The sequence below is a fragment of the Salvelinus sp. IW2-2015 genome, linkage group LG2 (assembly GCF_002910315.2).
Source record: "Salvelinus sp. IW2-2015 linkage group LG2, ASM291031v2, whole genome shotgun sequence".
NCBI classification, from domain to species: Eukaryota; Metazoa; Chordata; class Actinopteri; order Salmoniformes; family Salmonidae; genus Salvelinus; species Salvelinus sp. IW2-2015.
This window is the reverse complement of record NC_036839.1, coordinates 7,259,575-7,269,806: the sequence shown is the minus strand read 5'-3', so window position 1 is coordinate 7,269,806 and position 10,232 is coordinate 7,259,575. Positions and strand designations below refer to the sequence as shown.

The 10,232-nt window shown below is 44.7% G+C and overlaps 1 protein-coding gene across 2 annotated transcripts in view; it reads right to left on the bottom strand.

The window, feature by feature from the left end:
- The window catches only part of LOC111973699 (gap junction gamma-1 protein), a 30,712-nt gene extending 21,699 nt beyond the window's left edge, over positions 1-9,013 (bottom strand). Inside the window, exon 1 of one of the 2 annotated variants that reach the window (XM_024001082.2) lies at positions 8,793-9,013. The gene's annotated coding sequence lies outside the window, so the exon portion shown is untranslated. Of the gene's footprint in view, positions 1-3,086; positions 3,222-8,792 lie in introns of those variants that run through there. The other variant, XM_024001088.2, reaches the window with a different exon arrangement.
- Between the last annotated feature and the right edge of the window lie 1,219 nt (positions 9,014-10,232).

Genomic DNA, 10,232 nt, shown 5'->3' with positions numbered 1-10,232 from the left:
CTACAGGAACGGGTCACCGCCTTGATGTTAGTTGAGAAGACAGAGGTGTTGTCCAGGATCACGCCAAGGTTCTTAGCACTCTGGGAGGAGGACACAATGGAGTTGTCAACCGTGATGGCGAGATCATGGAACGGGCAGTCCTTCCCCGGGAGGAAGAGCAGCTCCGTCTTGCCGAGGTTCAGCTTGAGGTTGGTGATCCGTCATCCACACTGATATGTCTGCCAGACATGCAGAGATGCGATTCACCACCTGGTTATCAGAGGGGGGAAAGGAGAAGATTAATTGTGTGTCGTCTGCATAGCCAATGATAGGAGAGACATGTGAGGATATGACAGAGCCAAGTGACTTGGTGTATAGCGAGAATAGGAGAGGGCCTAGAACAGAGCCTGGGGGACACCAGTGGTGAGAGCACGTGGTGCGGAGACAGATTCTCGCCACGCCACCTGGTAGGAGCGACCTGTCAGGTGGACGCAATCCAAGCGTGGCCGCCGCCGGAGATGCCCAGCTCGGAGAGGGTGGAGAGAGGATATGATGGTTCACAGTATCAAAGGCAGCCGATAGGTCTAGAGGATGAGAGCAGAGGAGAGAGAGTTAGCTTTAGCAGTGCGGAGCGCCTCCGTGACACAGAGAAGAGCAGTCTCAGTTGAATGACTAGTCTTAAACCTGACTGATTTGGATCAAGAAGGTCATTCTGAGAGAGATAGCAGGAGAGCTGGCCAAGGACGGCACGTTCAAGAGTTTTGGAGAGAAAAGAAAGAAGGATACTGGTCTGTAGTTGTTGACATCGGAGGGATCGAGTGTAGGTTTTTTCAGAAGGGGTGCAACTCTCGCTCTCTTGAAGACGGAAGGGACGTAGCCAGCGGTCAAGGATGAGTTGATGAGTGAGGTGAGGTAAGGGAGAAGGTCTCCGAAATGGTCTGGAGAAGAGAGGAGGGATAGGGTCAAGCGGGCAGGTTGTTGGGCGGCCGCCGTCACAAGACGCGAGATTTCATCTGGAGAGAGAGGGGGAGAAAGAGGTCAAAGCACAGGGTAGGGCAGTGTGAGCAGAACCAGCGGTGTCGTTTGACTTAGCAAACGAGGATCGGATGTCGTCGACCTTCTTTTTCAAAATGGTTGACGAAGTCATCAGCAAGAGGGAGGAGGGGGGAGGAGGGGAGGAGGATTCAGGAGGGAGGAGAAGGTGGCAAAGAGCTTCCTAGGGTTAGAGGCAGATGCTTGAATTTAGAGTGGTAGAAATTGGCTTTAGCAGCAGAGACAGAAGAGGAGAATGTAGAGAGGAGGGAGTGAAAGGATGCCAGGTCCGCAGGGAGGCGAGTTTTCCTCCATTTCCGCTCGGCTGCCCGGAGCCCTGTTCTGTGAGCTCGCAATGAGTCGTCGAGCCACGGAGCAGGAGGGGAGGACCGAGCCGGCCTGGAGGATAGGGGACATAGAGAGTCAAAGGATGCAGAAAGGGAGGAGAGGAGGGTTGAGGAGGCAGAATCAGGAGATAGGTTGGAGAAGGTTTGAGCAGAGGAAGAGATGATAGGATGGAAGAGGAGAGAGTAGCGGGGGAGAGAGAGCGAGGTTGGACGGCGCGATACCATCCGAGTAGGGCAGTGTGGGAAGTGTTGGATGAGAGCGAGAGGGAAAAGGATACAAGGTAGTGGTCGGAGACTTGGAGGGGAGTTGCAATGAGATTAGTGGAAGAACAGCATCTAGTAAAGATGAGGTCAAGCGTATTGCCTGCCTTGTGAGTAGGGGGGAAGGTGAGAGGGTGAGGTCAAAAGAGGAGAGGAGTGGAAAGAAGGAGGCAGAGAGTTCCTATGCTTCTCAGTTCCTATGCTTCCTGGCTGATGTTTTGGTCACTTTTGAATGCTGGCGGTGCTACCACTAGAGTGAAAGCATGAGACGGAGTCTACAACCCACACAAGTGGCTCAGGTAGTGAGCAGCTCATCCAGGATGGTACATATGCGAGCTGTGGCAAGAAGGTTTGCTGTGTCTGTCAGCGTAGTGTCCAGAGCATGGAGGTGCTACCAGGAGACAGCCAGTACATCAGGAGACGTGAGGAGGCCGTAGGAGGGCAACAACCCAGCAGCAGGACCGCTACCTCCGCCTTTGTGCAAGGAGGAGCACTGCCAGACCCTGCAAATGACCTCCAGCAGCCACATGTGCATGTGTCAGCATATGGTCTCACAAGGGGTCTGAGGATTCATCTCGGTACCTAATGGCAGTCAGGCTACCTCTGGCGAGCACATGGAGGGCTGTGCGGCCCCACAAAGAAATGCCACCCCACACCATGACTGACCCACCGCCAAACCGGTCATGCTGGAGGATGTTGCAGGCAGCAGAACGTTCTCCAGACTCTGTCACGTCTGTCACATGTGCTCAGTGTGAACCTGCTTTCATCTGTGAAGAGCACAGGGCGCCAGTGGCGAATTTGCCAATCTTGGTGTTCTCTGGCAAATGCCAAACGTCCTGCACGGTGTTGGGCTGTAAGCACAACCCCCACCTGTGGAGTCGGGCCCTCATACCACCCTCATGGAATCTGTTTCTGACCGTTTGAGCAGATCATATGGCTACAGACTGGACAGGCACGTTCATTCTAAGCTCTGATCAAAGTCTATGAACTCAATTGTCAAAATATCAGCATGGCAACTTGAAAGCTGTTTTGTAAACATAAACKTCTAGAAATAAATTTGTRTTCACACCTGTCCCAGAATRCTTCYTTATGACAGCATGTGATAATAGGCYGTCACATACTACTACTGATTTAATRTAGGGTTGGGCGGTATCCAGATGTTCATATCGTCCTTGTCTCATGCCGGGATTTATGGTATTATTGGCTTTGTACACAAGGGGGCGTCCCCCAAAAAAGGGATATTGGGTGTCTACCAGAATGCTACCAAATTTAGCACAAGTAATAGCAAATTTCCATTGAGCCTGCTAGCAAAATATGTTAAAGAACTAAAACGATTTAACGAATTGCAWAGACAGACAATCCAGCTWMCGAATGTAATTTTTGGTGAGTTACAAGCAAATGTGAACGAGAGACATTRTGCAAATGAACAAGGTTTTGACGCATGCTTGTCTGAAGGAAGAACAGTACCTGCTCTGGAGCAGCATATGTACAAAGCTGTGTCTGTGTGGAGTCTAGAGTTGCTAGGGCAACTGCCCTGCCTGCTCTGCACGGAGAAGATGGGGGATGAGCCGACCAGCCAAGAACTGAGGAGAATATGGGGGAGGAGCAGACAGGGCAAGAACTGAGAGGAGAAAAAAAAACAACAACTAGGAAATCAAAAGATAGCAGTGGCAGCTGAAAAGATAACTCATCCAAAGGGCTTTGACTTCGAAAACATGGCAGAAAGCTAACACAATATGATGCCCCATCACCTTATTAATTCAGCCACTTACTTAGATAACTAGCAAGTTAAACGTAGGGATAGCGTTAACGCAGATTTCTTCCATTTTTCACGTAGGGCAACATATCTTGCTGTGTTTTGTAACGCAGAATTCTTCAATTTTTCACGGAGGACAACATATCTTGCTGTGTTTTGTAAACGGCGATCTAAAATGCTTCTATTGTAATTTCATCAGACTCATTTTGTGCTTCAGTTGCACTTCTCCACTCGGATGAGAATTCGCGACGATGCTCTGACTGATGTGCTTTTCTCCCGTGCTTTTCTCAGGGTAGCCAACGTACATTTCTCTGATAAAATGCTAGATTAACTTTAAGAAAAACATTAGGAAATGTAGCTTGCTACATTCTTTCTATGAAGTATGATGGCCACGCATAATTTTTGCAACAAAAAAATACATTTGTGTGGCTGCCAGCCAAATAGCGTTGCACTTCTGTTGTCATCCGGGAAAAAAAAAATCTGCCAAATTTGTTGCACTAATGTATTTTCTGTGAACGGAAATTATAGTTGCACGTCCCCGATCACCATTTAACCAACAACAAAAACGTGACCCCTGTCAATACACCGCTAGACTCACCTGCTCCCGCTTTCTCTCTTTGTCCAATTTACAAACAAACATGTGACCTGCTGAACTGTTCTGGGGAACTACGGTAAACTTCATAATACAAAATAATGTGACAGGTGAAATTTAGAACGCGATCTGCAGGTATTAAACTTAAAGTAGCTACAAATATGAAATGTATTGAAAAACCATCACGTGGCCATTTCCAAATACCCTGGTATATAAGGTATACCCTGGTATATAAGGTATGCCACCCAAGTCGGATTGAATCCACCACTTGCATTAGCCCAGATTCATAAGCTACATTAAATTCACCTTGTTTGGTCATTGATAATTTAGCACTAGGTAAATTAGGTTGTAACAATGAAAAGGCGCGTTTAGCATGAATTTTGGAAGGGTGACCTGATAACTGTATTATCAACATTATTTTGCCCAAACAGATTGTAAACCCAAATGTGTAACTGATTCTAGTGTTTTATTTATTTCACTGTTATCTTACCAGTTAAGTTGCTGAGAACACATTCTCATTTACAGCAACAACCTAGAGAATAGTTACAGGGAAGAGGAGCGGGATGAATGAGCCGATTGTAAGCTGGGGATGATTAGGTGACCAGTGTGGGGACAATACATTGAGAGAGATATACACACACACACAGTTGAAGTCGGAAGTTTACATACACCTTAGCCAAATACACTTAGTGTTTCACAATTCCTGACATTTAATCCCAGTAAAAATCCCCTGTCTTAGGTCAGTTAGGATCACCACTTTATTTTAAGAATGTGAWATGTCAAAATAATAGTAGAGAGAATGATTTATTTCAGGTTTTATTTCTTTCATCACATTCCCAGTGGGTCAGAAGTTTACATACTTATTATTTGGTAGCATTGCCTTTAAATTGTTTAACTTGGGTCAAACGTTTTGGGTAGCCTTCCACAAGCTTCCCACAATAAGTTGGGTGAATTTTGGCCCATTCCTTCTGACAGAGCTGGTGTAACTGAGTCAGGTTTGTAGGCCTCTTTGCTCGCACACGCTTTTTCAGTTCTGCTCACAAATTTTCTATGGTTTTGAAGTCAGGGCTTTGTGATGGCCACTCCAATACCTTGACTTCATTGTCCTTAAGCCATTTTGCCACAACCTTTTAAGTATGCTTGGGTCATGTCCATTTGGAAGACCCACTTGCGACCAAGCTTTAACTTCCTGACTGATGTCTTGAGATGTTGCTTCAATATATCCACATAATTTCCCTTCCACATGATGCCATCTTATTAGTGAAGTGCACCAGTCCCCCCTGCAGCAAAGCACCCCCACAACATGATGCTGCCACCCCAGTGCTTCACGGTGGGATGGTGTTCTTCGGCTTGCAAGCATCCCCTTTTCCCCCCAAACAGAACGATGGTCATTATGGCCAAACAGTTCTATTTTTGTTTCATCAGACCAGAGACATTTTCCAAAAAGTACAATCTTTGTCCCCATCTGCAGTTGCAAACCATAGTCTGGCTTTTTTATGGCGGTTTTGGAGCAGTGGCTTCTTCCTTGCTGAGCGGCCTTTCAGTTTATGTCCATATAGGACTTGTTTTACTGTGGATATAGATACTTTATACCTGTTTCCTCCAGCATCTTCACACGTTCCTTTGCTGTTGTTCTGGGATGGATTTGCACTTTTCACACCAAAGTACGTTCATCTCTAGGAGACAGAATGCATCTCCTTCCTGAGCGGTATGACAGCTGCGTGGTCCCATGGTGTTTATACTTGTGTACTTTTTTTGTACAGCTGAACGTGGTACCTTCAGCGTTTGGAAATTGCTCCCAAGGATGAACCAGACTTGTGGAAGTCTACAATTTTCTTTCTGAGGTCTTGGCTGATTTCTTTTTGTTTTCCCATGATGTCAAGCAAAGAGGCACTGAGTTTGAAGGTAGGCCTTGAAATATATCCACAGGTACACCTCCAATTGACTAAAACTATGTCAATTAGCCTATCAGAAGCTTCTAAAGCCATGATATCATTTTCTGGAATTTTCCAAGCTGTTTAAAGGCACAGTCAACTTAGTGTATGTAAACTTCTGACCCACTGGAATCGTGATACATTGAATTATAAGTGAAGTAATCTGTCTGTAAATAATTGTTGGGAAAATTACTTTTGTCATGCAAAGTAGATGTCCTAACCAACTTGCCAAATAGCTTGTTAACAAGACATTTGTGGAATGGTTGAACAATTTGTTTTAATGACTCCAACCACACACCCCTTCAAATKTGTGTATTTGGCTATTTCAGACACACCCGTTGCTGACAGCTGTATAAAATTGAGCACACAGCCATGCAATCTCCATAGACAAACAGTGGCCGTAGACCGCTCTTACTGAAGAGCTCAGTGACTCAATGTGGCACCGTCATAGGATGCCACCTTTCCAACAAGTCAGTTTGTCAAATTTCTGCTCTGCTAGAGCTGCCCTGGTCAACTGTTAGTGCTGTTATTGTGAAGTGGAAATGTTTAGGAGCAACAACAGCTCAGCCGCAGTTTGTTTCAGCACCCTTCAGATAAGGGGGGGGGGGGGGGGGGGTTGATCTTGACAAAACATTTATGTATGGATCTCGGTTTGTGCACGGGGGCATTGTCATGCTGAAACAGGAAAGTGCCTTCCCCAAACTGTTGCCACAAAGTGGGAAGCACAGAATCGTAGCATTAAGATTTCCCTTCACTGGAACTAAGTTGCCTAGCCCGAACCATGAAAAACACCCTCATACCATTATTCTTSCCCCATACAATTTTACAGTTGATACCATGTATTCGGGCAGGTAGTGTTCTTCTGGCATGCACTTAACCCAGATTCATCCAYCAAACTACCATATGATGAAGCATGATTCATCACTCCAGAAAACACGTYTCCACTGCTCCAAAGTCCAATGGCGGTGAGCTTTACACCACTMCAGCCAACGCTTGGCATTGCATATGTTGATCTTAGGCTTGTGTGCGGCTCCTCGGCCATGGAAACCAATTTCACGAAGCTCCCAACAAACAGTTTTTGTGCTGACGTTGCTTCCAGAGGCAGTTTGGAACTCAGTAGTGAGTGTTGCAACAGAAGACAGACGATTTTTACGCGCTACAGCACTCGGTGGTCCTGGTCTGTAAGCTTGTGTGGCCGTTGTTGCTCCTAGGCTTTCCACTTCAACGGTTCCACGTTGAAAGTCACCGAGCTCTTCAGTAAGGCCATTCTCCTGCCAATGTTTGACTATGGAGGTGGCATGGCTGTGTGCTCGATTTTATTCACCTGTCAGCCAGGGGTGTGGCTGAAATAGCCAAATCCACTCATTTGAAGGGGTGTCTACAAAATGTTCTATATATTGTGTACCTCTAGGTGGAATTTCCAACAGTCCTATTTTAAAGGGATAGTTCACCCAAATGAATTCCATATTTCCATGTTGGTGTCTTATAAAAAAAAACATTCCGTGGCTCCCGAGTAGCACAGCGGTCTAAGGCACTGCATCTCAGTGATAGAGACGTCACTACAGACCCTGGATCGATTCCAGGTTGTATCACAACAGCCGTGATTGGGATGCCCATAAGGTGGCGCGCAATTGGCCCAGCGTCATCTGGGTTAGGGTTTGGCCGGGGTAGCCTGTCATTGTAAATAAGAATTTGTTCTTAACTGACTTGCCTAGTTAAATAACGTTTTTTTTATGAACAAGGAGAGATTAATATTGGCATTTTCTAACTATTTCATTTCCCCCAGTTGCCATTCTCTAAATTTCATGCACAAAAAAATCTCATAGTAACTTCAAACCAAGTTGGTGAGTTGTGTTTATTCAATTTAAAAAATAATCTTAAATACACCTGACGTGTGAATTTTAAACATTTCTATTCCACCCTTGTCATGTGCCTAAAACCCCCGCTAGGGGTGACAGCATTGACATTCACGATAGGAAACCTCAGTTATCTTCAAAGGTTGGCAACCCTGCTAAAATATGAAAATATTACATGTCATGTCTCAAAATCGATATCTATCTTACCTCATATTGTTTTATTTGATATGAAAGATGACGAGTTCAATGGTAGGTTAAACCTGTGTGAAGCCTTAATTCTCGCACAATATCCAGACTATGCGACGCGATTTTCCGACCACCTTTTTCTGGTCTCCATTGATTTAGTCTSCCTAATTTTGACCATCCTACAAGGGTAAAAAAMMCAATAAATGTTTAACGTATTATGACGTGAGATTTTGACCATTGGTTTTCTTAGAGGATTATCACAATTAACATGATTTTTACACCTTGTTCAAAAGATGCGTTTCTGATTGGACACCGCCTGGGTTCCTCAAACGCAACTCTGGACCTCGATACCAGTTCCATTGCATTTTTTTTGTATTGTTCCCCTACAAATCAGTAATTGATTTAGATCTGGGATACCAGGCGTGTGCAATTCAGATAGATCTGAAAACCAGCAGGCTCCGGACCTCGGAGGGTAAGAGTTGAGTACCCCTGCCCTAGATGATGAAATCCGCGGTCTACTGTGCTGCGTTCAGTCGCTTCCATCACTTTCACACAATGAAGGAACAAACTACTGTCCATTCAAGACAATATAAATTGGTTAGCTAGCTATTTAGCTAGATACCTCTAGTAGCACCAATCAAACAATATACCGATGTACTAGCTAGCTACTTATCTATATCAAATGTTAAACGCAGTACAATTGGAGAAGAACAAATTGCTTCAAGCAGCCAGCAAACAAGGGAAATGTATACAACTAACCTAGTTTGCGCACAACATTCGTAAAATGAAAAACAGCCTGGACACATTAATGCTCCGTTTTGTTGCTTGATAAACGTGTATTAMTCTTACCTTGAAGCCAACTGCGTTTCTCAATTCTTTGAATCCAGCCTGTAGTCGAAACCCCCAAAAATTCGGTGCACTTTTCCCTCTTTCTCACCACAATATACAAAAGTCTCACTAGTTACACCATGTGATTGGATATAGCATGTGACTTTCTCTCCTCCGTCGCGGTAAAAAAAAAAATATTATACGGGACACACAAAGAACATCCCCAAATCCACCTCCCTCCGTGCGCACCCCACCCCCTATTCAGGGCCTTCTCGTGAAATCTGAGACAAGGATGGTCGACGCTCTTCATTCATCATAACCTTAGTCATATGTTCGAGTTTTTCATATACACTTTGATACATAGTGCCACAACAGTCAGCCACCGAAACAGATTTAGCCGTGTGAGTAGCCGTTTACTTTGCAACTAAAAAGACAGCAGTGCAATTTCTCAATAAATAATGTCCCTCTCCAGAGTTCATAGCCTGTGGCTAGCCTGGAAGAAAGGGAATGATTTATGATTTCAAACTATGTACAATATCAATAAGAATCTTCTAACTATCATATATCCAAAATGTAGAATTTGTACACATTGGTCATAATGAAATGTAGGCACCCCTATGATAGAGATTTAAGAAAAAATAATGGCAATTTATTTTTGTGAGATTTTCGTTAGACGTGCTGTGACAACTGCCTAGTCATGCTTTAATAAATTCCTAATGATTAAAGTCTGCTGAGGTTTGCATGCATGCTGGTGATGTGGGCATTTGAAATGGGCTACAATCCTCATTGTTGTGGGATGTAGAGCAACAAGCCCTCAGCTGTTATGTTGCACATAGCCTTCCTGTTGGAGTGGGCATTTGGGAGTTGTTATTTGAGACCTTTCCTCCTTCACACTGTCTTTGGCAAGACAGGGGAGGGAATAGTTCCATACAACCTTTAATCCCCCAGTGTCATCAGTTGGCACACTCAGGAAGTAAATCATATGCATTTCACAGTCTTCTGTGAGGTGGAGATGCTGATTCCTGGGTATTTTCATCCACGCAATGACATCATCAACTAGACAGAAATTCCTTAGAATTCTTCTAGATTGGGAACATTCTGTATATGTCCCTCTTAAATGATTTCAGCAATTTAACAGGGGAGCCTACCATTTGGTCGCCAACCAGTCAGTCAAGTATCATGGTCTTTGTTCTTCCTCTATTCACAGAATGCAAGCCAACAAGGCACAGTATTGCACAACGTCGCTCTGTAGGCAATGGTAAAGTAAGCAGATGTATTGTGTTCAACAAATTGCTTGCCGAAAGGACTTCATGATTGTGGATGTCAGTTTTGATGTCTGGCCAAGGCGGTTTGACGCTCAAAGCCCATCATAATGGTCTTCATTGTTTCATATGTGCTGCAAACAGGTCAGAGATGGAATGTGTCCCCCTTAGGGAGATTTCACAAGTGTGCTTTCATTCA